Below are 9488 nucleotides of genomic sequence, written 5' to 3' on the forward strand. Positions count from 1 at the left end.
CCAGGGAAATGGAACACATGACAAAGATATGTTTATAGACAAATGAGAGCGCGTGAGGGAGTGAAACCAAACCACCTGGGACAAGGGGACAGTAGGGCTGGCCAATCAGAGGAGAGGCTAGAGCACAGAGCCCAGAGTCACAGGACGACAGGCTCCAGGAAGGTAGACAAGTTCCCAGTCCTGTCTAACTTTTCAGATGACCTTGACCCCTCCTTACGTAACATGAGTCTCTCTTTTCCTCTCCTCTCCTGTCCTTTTCTTCTATTTCTATCTCTAGCTCCCAATCTCTCGCTCGCATTCCCTCCCTCTCCCTTCCTTCTCAAAAGCTGGGTCACTAGCAAAAGGACCCAGGAAAAGAGGCAAATACTTGGCATGTGCCATGAGCCCCCTGTGCAGGAGGATGTTCAGACACAGACACACACTCAGGGAGAAGGGCCGTGATGAGCCGGGCAGAGACGGGAGGGACCCGGCCAGAAGCCCAGGAGCTGGGAGAGGCGGGAGGACCCTCCCCGAGACCCTGTGGAGGGAGTGCGGCCCTGTCACACCTGGATTTCACACTCTGGCCTCCAGCCTGTGAGAGAATAAAGTTCTGTGCTTTTCAGCCCCCAACGTGTGGTAAGTTGGGGAGGCCTCCCCCAACCTGACACCACGTGTGTAACCCGATCACCCCTTGGCGGGGAGAATAAACTTTAAAAAACACAAACCTACCCCTCCACCTCTTCTGCGGTTTCCCATTTCAATGAACATGAAATAAAAGTCCTTAACACGCACGGTCAGGGTCCAGGCCCCTGTGCGGCCCCTGCCGCCTGCCCACCTCCTCTCCCACTGCCCCGACATGGCCACAGAAGCAGCGCCAGCATCTCCCTCCCCGCTGAGCCCAGGGAACTCCGCATTCTCTTCCCCACACAGTCTTAGTTCTGCAAGGCTGGAGAGCAGGAACAAAGAGCAACCTGAAGACGCTCGTGCACCCACACCCCACGGGAAACCCGGGCCCACACTTTGTTCCATGTACATCAGGCCTTTTGCTAAAACTAACGTGTTACCAACGGAGCTGGATGTGCCCCAACCCTTGGCCTCCCATCAAGGTGACGTTTTCTTCCTGGCCAAGTTTTTATTCTCTTTCTTTTCTCTCTCAATCTCACTCTTCTTGTTCTAGCTCTCTCCCTCTCTAAGTACATAAAAATATATATAAATATAAATAAATATATGTGCATACACATACAGAGGGTGCCAAAAAACGTATACACGTTTTAAGAAACGAAAAAACTACTAAAATTGTAATACTCAATATATACCTATAACAAAAGATGAATACAAGTCATGTTTGCCTTTTGCAATTACAAGAGGTGCTCAGAGCGGTTACCATCAGCGTCCAGACACTTCTAATAATGGCGAACTACTGCTTGAGCAACGGTGACCATATATTTGTTTGGCACCCCCGGTATATTCAATATATTCCTATATGATATCACTAACAGTACTTTATAAGTTCACATAAATAACATAATATGCAAATCCTTTTACACCTTGCTTTACTTTTATAGTTGAATTCTGAGCTCCATCCATGTTGGTAAATAGCTGTGTAATTTATGTCTTAACTGCGGCACGGCACTTGCCGAGGGTTGAGCCATCGTTCACTTCTCCAAACCTCTCCCCATTCACGGACATCTTACAACAGCACATATCGGTACAACATTCAAAAAGTATTTTGAATATTCTTTTACGTGTCTCTGAGCTTGTGTGCAAATGTTTTCCCCGGTTTTATCCCCAAGAGGGATGTTACGGCCTGTTGAACATGTCTTTTCAATTTTACTAGATATTCTCAAATTGTTCTCTGTAAGCGTTGCTACAATTTACACTCCCAGCAGCAGCGATCTCTCTCATGCATTCACACCCTCATTCGTCCAACAGGTGATTATTGAACACCCACTGTGTGGGCACAGCTCCGGGGAGACAGCCATGGATGAATTATCCACGCTGTGCAGCAGCACTCGACAAACACCAGCCGTGGGGCCAGACTGGGATTCGCAGCTCACAAATGGAGAGGGGCCTTGGGTGAGTTGTGTGACATCTTTGGGCCTCGGTTTCCTCATCTGCAATAGCTGGTAAAGTTGAAAATACATAAGTAGACACAGGTACACACATAGATATAAATATACACAAGTGGATGGAGATGGCAGAGGCAGAGGTAGAGATGGAGACAGAGAGATAAGAGATGAGATGGAGACAGAGATGGAGACGGAGATGGAGGCGGATATTGACGTGGACATAGAGACAGATACAGACATAGACAGACACAGATATACATACAACCAGATGTAAATGTAGATACAAACACAGGTACAGGTAGGTATGACCAGGTGTAAGCACACACAGATACACAGACACAGATACGCACAATCGGATACAGCTGTAAATACACACGTAAGTACAGCTACGCTCAAGCAAAAAGCAGTGTCTTCTGTGCCTCAGCTTCCCCCATTGTGGGAAGTGCCCCAAGGCTTGACGTGGAGGAAATGGAGACAAAATATGTTCAGCACACTCAGTGCCAGGCACAAAGTCATGCCCACACTGGTGGCTACACTTATTTCCCATGTGAATGGCTTGGCCCCCAAAGGTCGCAGGGTGGCACCCACTGTTGAACAAAGTTGGGGTTCTTGTCTCTTCACATGAGGGAAGTCACACTCCTCAGGGAGAGGGGGTTAGAGAGAACTTACCACAGATTTGGGCTCGTACTGGCTGATGTGGGGAAGGGACTTGGGCTTGGCTCTGGCCTGAATGTTGTCGGGGTGAGCGGGTGACCCAGTGACGTGGCATCGGTAGTTCTTATCTAGCGGGTGGGACCACGCAGTGAGTTTATAGCTATATTGGGCACCTATAGTGCTCAGGGCGGGGGTGACCGGGCATTGTGAGGTTCGGACATTTTTGACTGTGCTCACAGGGGGTCCCATCTGACGTTGCTATGTCATGAACCCTCCTGTGATCAGCAGGAGAAAGATGCCAGCGAGTGCCCGGCAGGACCAGGCCAGACCCCCACTGTCAGGGGCCCCTTCGCCCACCTGCCAGACACACTGTCCAGTTTCAGTTCTTGTTCAAGTAACTCTTGGTGCTTCCAACAGCAGCTGGCCACCTTTTTCTTGTTTGCCCACCTGCCTGCTTCTCCTCCCCACCAGCCAGGCCCCGCCTCGCAGGCTCAGCTCTGTGACTTGCAGGCAAGTCTCCACAGAAGAGGCTCCCCAGCCTCCCACGCTAGGAAATAGCTCGGGTCTTCCTTCCTGTAAAGCCGCAGGACTCCGCAGCACCCTTCATCCGCTCGGTCCCCCAACACAGGGCACGTGCTGCAAACTGCTCCGTCCATCTGGCCAGGGCTGGGGTCCTGCAAACAGAGTGAGCGGCTGAGAGTCCTGCTGCCTGCAGGACAGGGTGCCGGCTCACGGTCAGGGGCCCGGGGTAAATCCTGACTCAACCACTGCCCTGGGTTGAATAGTGACCCCAAAACTCATGCCCCCCCCCAGAACCTGTGAATGGGACCTTATTTGAAATAGGGTCTTTGCAGGCGTCAATAAGTTAAGATGAGGTCCCACTGGGTCAGGGTGGCCCTTAATCCAACGACGGGGGCCTTTGTAAGACGAGAAGGAACACACAGAAGTAGAGACGAGGCCCCGTGACGAGGGAGGCAGAGGTCAGATGGTGGGTGTACAAGCAAGGAACAGCGAGGGGGGCTGCAGCCAACAGAAGCTGGGGGGGGGCCTGGAGCGGGTTTTCTCCCAGAGTTCGGACGGAACGGACCCTGCCCACCTCTGGATTTTGAACTTCTGGTCTCCAGAACTGCGAGACTTCATTTCTGTCACTGTAGGCCCCCATTGGCGGTATTTCGATATGGCAGCCACAGGGAGCTCACGGTGACCCCAAAGCACGGTCCCGCCACCCACACCCCGGCTCTGGCCTCGCAGAGCAGAGGACACCCTCACGGTCCTGGTGGGACCACAGCCCAGGAGGGGCAGCGCCGAGGGCCCCGGGCCTCCTCCATCTGGGGGCCGCCACTCAGGCGTCTGTCGCTGGCCCTGCAGGACGGCCGGCCCTGCTGCTCAGACCCCTATCAGCAGCCACTGGGTAATGACAGTCATTATGTGATTGTGGTGTCGCTGGGCTCGGTGATTTGTCATTGTTAACATTTATGAAGGGTTCCGTCCATCTGCGGAAAATGATGATAATAAAAACTAGAGAAGCTCCCCTGTGATTGTCACGGGCCAGCTCAGTGCGAAGATTCCCAGAGTGGGGGCGGGGCTCCGATGATTAGAGACGGGCAGTGGCCTGAACCCCTTCAAATAAGCCTGAATGAAACACTTGAAGATGTTTGACTGATGTTGACTGGCAAGTTCTACTGGAGAAACCAGAGAAGGTTAAGTCACTGTTCAGGACTTGTTACCAACGCGTAGGGCACCAGGTCAGGTGGCGAGGCGCGTGGGGGAGGGGCGTGGGGGAGGGGCGTGGGGAGGGGCGTGGGGAGGGGTGCTGTAAAATGAAGGAAAGGACCCATTCCTTGTGTCTGGCCTCAGGGACAAGATGACAGGACCAGTGTCCAGGGAACCAGTCAGTTTAGTCTTCCTTTGTTTTTAATCAATAAAACAAGAGGGAAGAAAGCACGAGACGCGTGTCGTTCCGTCCGGCCCCTAGAGAATGTGGAAAGGCCCATCTTCCCTTGTGAGCCAAAGCGAGGGCCAAACAGGAAGCTGCCACCTGTCAGGTGTCATCACATCCACCCGGGACGACACAGGAGGGCCGAGCCCCGATGCAGTGCTTACACGTGACAGACATCAGGCCATCAGGTCATCAGTGAGGCAGCCTCTGCAGCTCCCGGGCTCTGGCAAGCGCCTCTCTCAGCTGCTGTCTGTGGGCTTTCGGAGGTCACAGCCCGTCAACCCGCAGGGACGCTGCAAGTGTTGCCAGGTGACAGGGCGATAAATCTTCTCAAGATCCATGATTGAACCCACGCAGACTGAGTTTTCTGCCTGAAGTCGGTGGTTTAAGACAGGACAGGGGACGCGTGGGGGGACGTGAGCGGATGGAAACGGCCTTGCTGTGCCTCATCTGAGAAATGACGTTCCCCGAAATGAGCCCTCCCCAGGACCCACCAGATGGGCCTGATTCCAGAAGGAAAGGTTTTTCCAGAGTCTTCGTTCAGGACTCAGAGTTTCTGCAGTAAATAGGGTACCTGTGGGGCCAGGTCCTGGGTAAGACCCTCGCGTTCACGTCTGGGCTCCGTGTCACCAGAGCACAGGAGGCTCGGACCCCGCCATGGAGAGCCCTGGGCTTCCTCCTCCTGCTCTCCTTCCCCTCCTCCCAGTCACTGCCTCCCCCATGCCCCCCACCGGTGAGCCAGGGCCGCTAAGGGACGGGACCCCAGCTCGCCAAGCCTCCACACCTGCAGGTGCAAAAGTGTCCTGACCACCAGACGCAGGAGCTGTCGGGGCCCCCGGGGCTCCGTGGCACATACCTGGTGTCAGATAAAAACACACTCCAAACGTAGGTAAGGAGAGATTTGATTCTAAAGGACTATTGCAAAAGAGCAAAAGGGCTTATTGTGATGGGGGTGGGGCCTATGGCAATGGGAGAGGGGCCTGTTGCAATGGGGGAGGAGCCTGATATAATAGGGGAGGGGCCTGTTATAATGGGGAGGGGCCTGTTATAATGGGGAGGGGCCTGTTATAATGGGGGAGGGGCCTGTTATAATAGGGGAGGGCCCTATTATAATGAGGGCGGGGCCTATTATAATGAGGGCGGGTTACTGCAAAGTTGGGTGGTGGATATTGCCGTGGGGGGAGTTCCAACCATGAGATGTACCAGCACCTGGAAGGTCCGGCTGAAATGGCCTTTTCTTTTTAGAGAAGAGCAAAACGGGTGGACAGCACAGGATGTGGGAGGTGGAATAAAGGGTGTAGGTGCTGTGATGGAACCGAAAATAACTCACCCTGGGGCCAGCTGCCTGAGGCTCAGGGTGGACCAGCTTCAGGGGCCTGGGGGAAGGAGAGACTCTTAACCCAGCTTCACCAACACGTATTTTGTTCCCATGGAGCAGTGGGGACGAAGCAGTTCATTGATGAGGCAAGATGAAAATTTGGGGTCTTTGTGTCTGGCTTCCCCCAGGTAACCGTGGGTCCCAGTAAGCCCTACTCACGCAGGTGGGGAAGGGGGTTTGGCAGAGCCAATTCCAGGAGCACGAAAGGGTGGGGGCGGAGCTCTTCCGCAGTCCCTGGGGACCAGGATCACCAGGCTCAGGAAATATTCAACGTGGATGTTGGCCTTTGAGGCAGGCTGGACCCTGCGTCACAACACCAGCAGTTTTCTGTGTCTTGATAAATAGGTCAGAAGAGTCTGAGTATGGAGCCCACCGCCTCCAAAATCCAAAGGGGCCACCCAAGGCTTCTGCATCTTTCTCAGCCATGAGAAGCTCAAGGTGACATCACCTATGTTTTATTTTGGAAGGGACGTCCCGGCATGCCCCCAGAGAAGAGAAGCCTTCACTGGACGTCTGACGCTTCACTGATAAGCTGGCTGTAGAGTCTCACCTACAGCTTTGTTTCCACCTTGTATGACCCCCCCCAACTCCCGCCGGCCATTGGCTGAGGGCAGCTTCCTGATGGCGGGTGCGGCCGTGACCTACCCCAGGGCACGGTGGCCCCATCAATGGAGAACAATTCTGCAGGCAGGGACAGCGCTGGGACAGGGCCTGCCTCTCTAGACATGAACAGCTATACAGAAACAGCATTTTCCTGCCGGCTTATCACAGGACCCCAGGGGGCGGCGACTGCCAACCAACCACAGGACAGCAGCTGCGGGGTCTGCGGCTGCTTCCCAGGCTGGACCACTCCTGGCAGTTACCACCGCGTCGGTGCTGAGGCCGTATCACCTCCCGCATAGGGCCATCAAAGACAGGTCCCCAGAGGCCGGCCAGGTGCCAGCTGGCGAGTACGGGAAGGTAACAGACAGGATTGATATGTTTAATCTAACACTGGGACTTCTCCAGTGGGAAGGATACTGCTCATTTATCAGGATCAGACAGCTCCCCGGCCGACAGCTGTCCCGCCTCACCTTTCCTCTGTGGAAGGGTTACGTTATTAAACGCAGGCCCTGCAGTGGACAGCGCACTGAAGGGAAAACGCAGACCTTTGTCAAAGGTCTTAGATCACAGCGGGGGACCCCCCAGGTGCAAACAAGGGGCTCCTACGGGGTGCCCTGCCCGGCCAGCTCTCCCCTGCCCCCTTCCACTTTCACTTTGCGGAGTAAAGAGAGTCACCCCTGCCCAGCTTCCTCTGCCCGGGTCAGCCTGCTGACCACACAGCCCACGCAGGCAGCCTTCACCCTTACACAGCACCCTCCCCATAAACACACCAAGGGGGGCGCACAGGTTTGAGGGTGAGGTTTGGAAGCCAGCAGCAATATTAGAGTCACGCAGGGGAAGAACCCATGTCAACAGCCTTTACACCTAAGGGGCAGCAGAGGCAGCTGACCGTGCCCCTGTTGCCCCCCAAGCCTTTCCCATCGAGGTCCATGCCTCAGGGTCTCCCAGGACCGCGTTTTAAATGGGCTCCTGACATGGTCCCGGTACACACCAAAGTCTGAGAGCCGCTTGTCTGGCCAGTGTGGATGGGGAGGGATGGTTACCAGCGCCGCCCAAGGCTTCCTGGCCCCCCCTTGGCCTGGGGCACTGGGCACTGGATCCTGACTCAGTCCCAGGTCTGCAGCCTTTTCGGCTGGAAGCAGGAGCCTGGGACCCCCACGCCCCATCACGCAGCCAGCTGCCTCCGTGGGAAGTGTATGAGCTGGTGGCACTGCTGTAACAAAGTACAAAGATGGGCAGCTTGCACGACAGACGCTGATCGTCTCCCATCCGGAGGCTGGGTGTGGAGATCAAGGTGGGGGCAGGGTTAGTCTGTCCTGAGGCCTCTCTCCTTGGCGTGTACACAGCCGTCCTCTCCTGTGTCCTCACCAGGTCGTCCCTCTGTGTGTGCCTGTGTCCTCATCTCTTCTTATAAGGACACCAGTCGCATTGGATTTGGGCCACCGTAACGACCTCATCTTCACTTACTCACCTCTGTAGACCCTCTCTCCAGCCACAGAAGTCACATCCTGAGGTCCTGGGGGCAGGGCTTCTGGCTGTGAACTGGGGAGGGGGACACGAGGACTCAGCCCGTGAGAAGAAGCTGAGGAGAAGCGAAGCAGCAGCAGCAGCAAAATGACGTCTGCTGTGTGGTTTCCTGGTCCTGCCCTAAGTCACAGAGACGCAAAGCCACACCCTGGGGGCAGGATGGTGGGTTTGACTGACAGTGGCACAGAGCTGACAGACAGGAGAACAAACCTGGGAAGACTGGGTCTGTGCGGGAGGCAGGGAGAAGGAAGGACTCAGTCGTGCTCCCTCTAATCTCAGAGATGTTTCCTCCTACAGCTCCGTCACTCAGAGTAATTTCTAGAATAGAAGCCCCTTCTTCTGAATGTGATTAGGGTACTTTTCCTGCTGCTCTATGAATGAAACCACTTCCTCTGCCCGTGAACTCTCACCCCAACGCCCCTCTGCCTGTGCCCTGCATCCCTCTCGGGGGGACGGGGTCCACCAGAGGCACAGAGGTCCCTGCCCCCTGTTCACTCACCCCGCAGGCAGTGGGGGGAGCAGTGCTCGGTACTTGGGGCTAATCTACTAAAAGCTCAGGCCTGGGTGTCCTCTATTCCTCTGCCCTGCCAAGCAGGGGAGGGTCTGTTCTGCCACCACAGTTTATCCCCGGTGGACACCCAAGTTCTAAGCTGCAGAACCTGTGACCCCCAAACCACAGCCATGCACTCCGACTGGGGCTCTTCCGGTGAAAGCTGACGTTTCACCTCCATCTGCAAGTTTCCTCTGGGTAGGTTGCTGGGACGACAGGAGATGGGGGGAGCTTCGAAGCCCCTTTGGCCCCAAGGTCCCCTCTTTCAATGAAGGCACTGAAGCTTTCTCTGGACACACACCCTATGCTCTGCCATCCACTCGGCCACGTATTAGAGACAATGCATCAAGGTTTCCTAGAACCTGAAGTTTATCCATGGTGTTCCAGGCTGAACCAACGCACCCCAGGCAGAAGCTATTAGCACTGGGGAACAGGGGAAGGACTTCATTGTCTCTGGGCGGTTCCAGGTCCCCACTTGAGCCTCAGGTCCTTTGAAAGTCAGACTGAACCAATAAAGCCAAAGTTACAGGCCACTGGAGGATGAACTCCTGAGGACATCGCTAAGTGGGAGGTACCACGCTGAGCATTTTACAGGAGATTCTGTTTAACCCTTGAAATTATCCAATGGGACAGGTACTGCTATCAGCTCCATTTTAAAGATTCTTGTCCTTCCATCCCTCATCTCTGTGTGATGGACCCTCCCAGACATGCCCCTCCCCCATCATGCCCAGGGCACCCCAGCCTGAGCCCCGTTTTTGACCACCCACGCTGCCCAAGCCCTTCACACAC

At 54.9% G+C, this 9488-nt stretch overlaps 1 long non-coding RNA gene across 1 annotated transcript; it reads right to left on the minus strand.

Annotated features, from left to right (window-relative positions):
- Window positions 1–1671: 1671 nt before the first annotated feature.
- LOC141572359 (uncharacterized) lies at window positions 1672–9006 on the minus strand. Its single transcript, XR_012497717.1, has 3 exons — window positions 8094–9006; window positions 3060–3376; window positions 1672–2102 (listed from the first exon to the last, which is right to left on the minus strand). It is a non-coding gene; the product is annotated as an uncharacterized LOC141572359 (long non-coding RNA).
- Window positions 9007–9488: the final 482 nt, after the last annotated feature.

Source organism: Rhinolophus sinicus, linkage group LG06, assembly GCF_036562045.2.
Source record: "Rhinolophus sinicus isolate RSC01 linkage group LG06, ASM3656204v1, whole genome shotgun sequence".
Classification (NCBI taxonomy): domain Eukaryota; kingdom Metazoa; phylum Chordata; class Mammalia; order Chiroptera; family Rhinolophidae; genus Rhinolophus; species Rhinolophus sinicus.